This window comes from Electrophorus electricus, unplaced genomic scaffold, assembly GCF_041902795.1.
Source record: "Electrophorus electricus isolate QZ-2024a unplaced genomic scaffold, ASM4190279v1 Scaffold78, whole genome shotgun sequence".
Classification (NCBI taxonomy): domain Eukaryota; kingdom Metazoa; phylum Chordata; class Actinopteri; order Gymnotiformes; family Gymnotidae; genus Electrophorus; species Electrophorus electricus.
Genome location: NW_027658795.1, coordinates 262,122 through 268,121, shown reverse-complemented (window position 1 = coordinate 268,121; position 6,000 = coordinate 262,122).

The following is a 6,000-nucleotide window of genomic DNA, read 5'->3' as shown; positions in this document are numbered from 1 at the left end:
CATTATTATATTGATATAATAAAAATATTATTGCAAAAAAACAACAAACAAAAAAAACATACTCATGAACTGGAAAACAAAAAATAATATTAGTGTGACCCAATAGAAAAATCTATTGATAGACTATATATCAATAGAATAATTCTCAGAATAAATCAATAACAGAACCAATAATCTAGACTGGACACCTTTGATAAAATCCATACAGAGCCAATCCATAAACGATAAATATCACAGTCTAATACGTGTACATATACAATCCAACATACATGTACTCGCACATAACCATATACATACATACATACATACATACATACATACATACAAACACACACACACACACACACACACACACACACACACATCATTCCTGTAATTGTGCAGATGGCGAATACTTAAAAATATTCTATATACATTTTGCGTTTGTCTGTTCATCTGTCTGTCTTATTTTTAATAATAAAGCTCTAAAGGTTCTCTGATGGGGGGTAATAAATTAATATATTTATTTCTCCAGATTTCTATCTCTGAGAGAAAAAAAAATGTCCTTTTACAAATCGCACCTCGTTGTGGACCTTGGCTAGGTTTACATTCCAGGTGATTATTTTAGAATTCAAGGGGAGGAGCTGCAGGAGTTGGAAGAATTAATTAGGAAAAAAGAAGTTATCAGAGCAATAGAGGAATTAAACACACACAAGACTCCAGGAGCCGATGGTTTACCTGCTGAATTTCATAAGGTTTGCGTTAGTGAAATTGCTGATGTTTTTAATGAAGCATTAGATGGGGGGCAATTGCATGATTCATTTTATAATAGTGTGATATCATTAATATATAAAAAAGGAGATCCTTGTAAGTTGGATAATTGGAGACAGGTTAACCCTATTGAACTTGGAGTACAAAATTTGTGCAAAAATAATTGTTAATAGGATGTCAGAAATATTGAATGATATCATAGAGTTGGAACAGATATGTGCGATAAGAGGAAGATACATGTGGGATAGTTTAGGAGTAATAAGGAGTTTGGTTACTGAAGGGTCTGAGAGGGATTTTTATATAATAGGACTGGATCAGAAAAAGGCCTTCGATTATATTTCTAGAGACTACTTATGGTGTACATTGGAACATTATGGCTTTCCAGAGAGGTTTGTAAATATGATTAAATTATTGTATAGTAAATCAAAAGTACAAATTAATGTTAATGGTGTGTTAACTGAAGATTTTGAAATACATAGAGGGGTTAAACAAGGATGCCCATTGAGTGCTGCATTATATGTCATCGCTATTAGCCCACTATTATATAAAATTAAAAATGATCAGGAATTACAAGGTGTTCAAATGTTAGGTATGGAAAGATGGAAAATATCTGCGTACGCAGATGATGTGATGGCTTATGTCAAGAATCAAAATGAGTTTCATATAGTTAAGAGACACTTTGAAAAGTATGAAGTTGTGGCTGGAGCGAAATTAAATGAAAGTAAAAGTGAAGGGGTATGGATAGGAGATGGGCAACCTGTACCAATAAATTTAGAAATAAAAAATGAAATTAAAATATTAGGTTTGATGGTAGTAAATAGTAAATGTAGCGAACGGAATTGGGAGAAGAAGGAGTGTGAAATTAAACTAGAATTGGGAAAATGGAGGGTGTCAAACTATAAGACTAGAAAACAGGAGGTTAAGACCTTTGTTTTGTCGAAATTGTTGTTTTTGACTACGGTTTTCCCTCTGAATGAGAAATGTATTAAGAGGTTGAATAAAATGTGTGTTCGTTTTATTTGGGTAAATAACAGAGAAGTGACAAAATGGGAAATTATGTACAAGTCGAAAAATAAAGGCGGATTAGAGGGAGTTGAGTTAACTCGGAAATTAGAAAATGCCTTTTGCAAAAATGTAACGAAAGCTATATTTCGGAAAGCAATTTGGGTAGGAGATGTAAATCAGTGGAAAGAAAAGAGGCAAGTCAAGGAAACATGCTCCTTATTTTAAATTAGTATATGGAGATTTTTTGTTTAAATATAGGCAGCTTAATATTGATTGGAATAAGTTCCCAAATAAAATTATAGATAAAACAATAGAAGACTGTGATTTTGGGGGAATGTCAATTATAAGGGTCTGACAGTGACAGAATGTGAAACCTGTGTTAAAAATGTGCAGTCTAAAAGTATCTCGGAAAATGTTCGAGATACTGCATGGCTTATATCTGTTGGAAGACTGCCTGTACGATGTATTGTCAAATGGAGTTGTTTTGTTACAACAAAGGAATGTCCGATGTATAATTGCATAGCCGATGAAACGATAGCACATTTATTACTGCAGTGCACAAGGACTATTGAAATTTGGGAGAAAATGAAAGGTATCGGGTTTAAATGGGATCGTAACAGGAAAATTATTAGGTATGGAGTGTTTAATGAGAATTTGACTGAGAATGTGAAGGACCTTTGTTGGATGATTGTTTGTGTGACAAATTCGAAGATTTGGAAAACACGATGTAAGATGATTACTGAGCAATGTATAATACCTGCAGAAATAGTTGTTAAACAGATTGTGTGTGAGTTAAAAAGGTTGAAGACGTTTGATATGAGAGGAAAAATTCCCTGGACTCTTTTGGACATATAAATGGATGATGTATACCTATTTTACTGACGTAAATTGTGTTGGTAATTATTAATGTATAGAGTGAAGGTAGTCTGTGTCCTCTGGTAGATATTGTTTGTGAGTTTTTTGTGATGGATCGTTTGTATTGAATTGAATTGGATTTTCTTAATAAAGTCAATTTAAAAATGGAGAAAGGCGGTCCTAGAAACATTATTTATTTACGTGAGCTTCGCACAACAGGGTGGGATCCATAACTCCAAGATCTTTAACCGTTAGATAAGATGTGATTGGGAGACCATTGAGGTTCATTGAGTAATTAGAGAGTGGGGACCTAGCTGACTCTGGGTCTAATAGAAACACCTCTGAATGTCTCCGAATGTTAGAAATTAATTAAAAATACTAATGTCAATGTATTTACGACACATGCATTTAGGACATGTAAGTTTTTCAATCACAACAAAATATGTTGTTGTATTTTTTGCATTATGCTTACTACAGAATTAACAGTCAAAAGTTCAGTGACTTTGCATGCAGAGTTGTAACTCTGCTTATTACTAGAACTGTGGCTAGAATCAAAATCAACGCTAGTGTCATTCCTAAATCCCCAATCAGCTAGTCGTGAAGTTAACATTCAAATAGAAAATAAAAATGCAGACTTCAGAATTAGTTAAATAGCTGAGGGAATAGAATAAATTATCCGTTGCTACCCCTGTCTTTTATCATCCCTCCATCCCTCCATCCCATGCCATCTTCCTCTATTATTTGCTTTTCTATTTTGTTCTGGTATCTCCTTATCTCTTTTTAAAAAAACATTGGCCAAAAGCAGCTGCATCATTACCTGGTTTGGGAACTGCACCACCTTTGACCGCAAGACCCTCCAAAGAATAGTGAGAACAGCTGAGAAGATCATTGAGGTCTCTCTTCCCTCCATCACGAACATCTACCTAACACGCTGCATCCGGAAAGCCACCAACATTGTGAAAGACCCCACACACCCCTCACATGAACTGTTCACCCTTTTCCCATCTGGAAGAAGGTACCGCAGCATCCAGTCCCGCACCTCCAGACTGTGCAACAGCTTCTTCCCAGAAGCCATTAGACTCTTCAACTCTGGCTAACTCCAATTCCAATTCAGATTCCAAAATGGGCACTTTTATACATGCTTATAGACAGTCACTCACACTCACACACACACACACACACACACACACACACACACACACACAAACATACATACGTACATACATACATACATACATACATACATACATACATATCTATACACACACTCACACATTGTTTTGCATCGGACTAGTGCTGAAGTCAAACATCACACAAATAAACTATGCACTCCTGTTGCAGTCTTGCACATTATCCTACTTGCTGCTAGAGTACTGTACTAAACCAGCACTGTACTCTGAACTGTTCTGGCTGCTACCGGTGACTGCTATGTTCAGGGTAGCATATCACTGATTGCTATGCACAACTCGCTTTACATATGCCCAGTACTGTGTACTGTACTAAATTGCACTGTCTACTCATTTTCTATTTTGTATTTGTCCTGTCCTGTATTTATTATTGTTTATTTAATGTTTATTTAATGACATTTTGCACTATATTGGACTGTTTGCACTTGTGTAGCATGTTGTCTGTTGCACTGTAGTTTTCAGGTTGCACCATGGTCCTGGAGGAACATTGTCTCGTTTTTGTTGTGTACTTGTATATAGCTGAAATGACAATAAAACCTCTTGAACTTGAACTTGAACTTGAAGTCCCTCCAGACAGGCCAAGCCCTACAGCCTTGTACTGGGCCGCAGGATCAAGCAGCACCTGTGGGAAGCGCTCTTCTGTCCGACTCTGCGAGAGGAAGTGAAGCCTGATGGACAGTTCGACGTGACTGAGAGCTTCTCTACTCCAAATTTCAACAGCTTCGTGCTGCACTTTGAAGTGGACATGAGTGGAGAACCCATGCCTGAGCAGCCTAAGAAGAAAAGCCGAAGACACTGACTTTATTATTATTATTGTGACTGTTATTGTCATCCTTGTTTGTATTATTACTATTATTCTTATTATTATTGTGATTGCTGTTGTTAACTTTTTATATTCTATATGTAGAGTTTCTGTATTGTTTAAAATTTGTTTAAGCTTTTCTTAATTTTAAATGTAGTCAATCAGTCTGCCCCTTGTAAAATAATTGTGTAATAGTTCATGAGATGTCATTGTAATAACATTTTAAAATTATTTTTGCATTATAATAAATTTACTGTAAATAACAACTTTAAATGTTTAAGGTGTGGCATCTTAAATAAATTGATAGAACTGTACATCTTTTTTCTAACGTTACAATTCGAGTCTTAATTTACATCTCTTATCAGTGGAAGATGTACTTGCTCACACCTTTCCTTTAGATTCCTTTTGTACACACTACAGACTGTGACCATGAGATGCTTGAATAAAAATTGAACATTCACCCTTGTGTATGAGTGCCGAATGTTAGCTAATGCATCATGATGAGCCTATCCTTGTTGAGTTACTTACTGAGGTCATTCTCATAGCAAGTTCATTACACCTTGTGTACTTGTTGTAGTGCAGTGAGCAGTTTCAATCTTTGTTACAATCTTAGTTATCAAAGACTCATTCCACCCAACCACAATACATCAGAGGGCTGTTTTGCATGTCAGTGCATCTTCACCTTGAGCCACAAAGTTAAATAGCTTTTAGGCCTGGTTCAGGCTTCAGTTCTTACTTCACAGTATTCTCACTGCTGAGCTGAGTATAGAATTCATTTTGTGAAAATAAATGTTTTCCCTCAGAATAGGGAGACATATCTAGAGTTGTGGGGCACAGCAGAACCACTTCAAACTGGCAGTGTTTGAGTGCTGTCATATGGCAGATTAGGTCTAGTGGAGCTCATTTGATGGTGCAGATAAGAAATTTGGGTAACATTACTGAAGGGCACTGTTCAGAGTGCTAGATGACTCCCACATAAGCCCTTAATGACAATTGATATAAACATACTTGAACATTTATAAATGCTTATGCCAACAAGCATCAGCTGACATTAATAGCTGCTTTTGACATCTTTGATATCAAGTTAACATAACTAAATCAAGTGGCACATTTTTGGTAAGATTAGGAGATGTAATAACGCTAGGTGGGGAGAAATTACATCACACATTATAACAACTGACTTTGCAGTTATGTGGGTTTTTTTATAACTAAAATTAAATTAAATTTTAACAAAATGTTTAATTAATAAAATATTTTATTCTTTAATCCTTTAATGAAGCATCATGTTCTTCAGGTCAGTGAAGACCTGCCAAAAATACTGCGGGTCATTGTTAATCTGCAGCATCTTGCCACTCATGCGGTTAGCAATGTCCAGGGATCGGGCCCAGAAGGCCCCTTTGT